Below are 253 nucleotides of genomic sequence, written 5' to 3'. Positions count from 1 at the left end.
GGGGTGTGGGACATGCATAGCTGCACATCTCCTTTCCAAACGGAGAATGTGGGAATGACAGCAAGACAACTTTTAAATGCCATTTCGTGGCATGAGATAATGTTTATTAGAGCAGAGAACAATTGGCTAAAGGAATATTGTAGGTTCAGTACAAGTTAAGTTCAATTCACAGTATTTCTGGAAAAAAATAAAATGTATCTATATATACAGTATGTATGATAGATATAGATATAGATATGTAGATATATATATA

This window comes from Sinocyclocheilus grahami, unplaced genomic scaffold (genome assembly GCF_001515645.1).
Source record: "Sinocyclocheilus grahami isolate Dianchi unplaced genomic scaffold, SAMN03320097.WGS_v1.1 scaffold18243.1, whole genome shotgun sequence".
Lineage (NCBI taxonomy): Eukaryota > Metazoa > Chordata > Actinopteri > Cypriniformes > Cyprinidae > Sinocyclocheilus > Sinocyclocheilus grahami.
Note: the sequence above shows the minus strand (reverse complement) of the source record.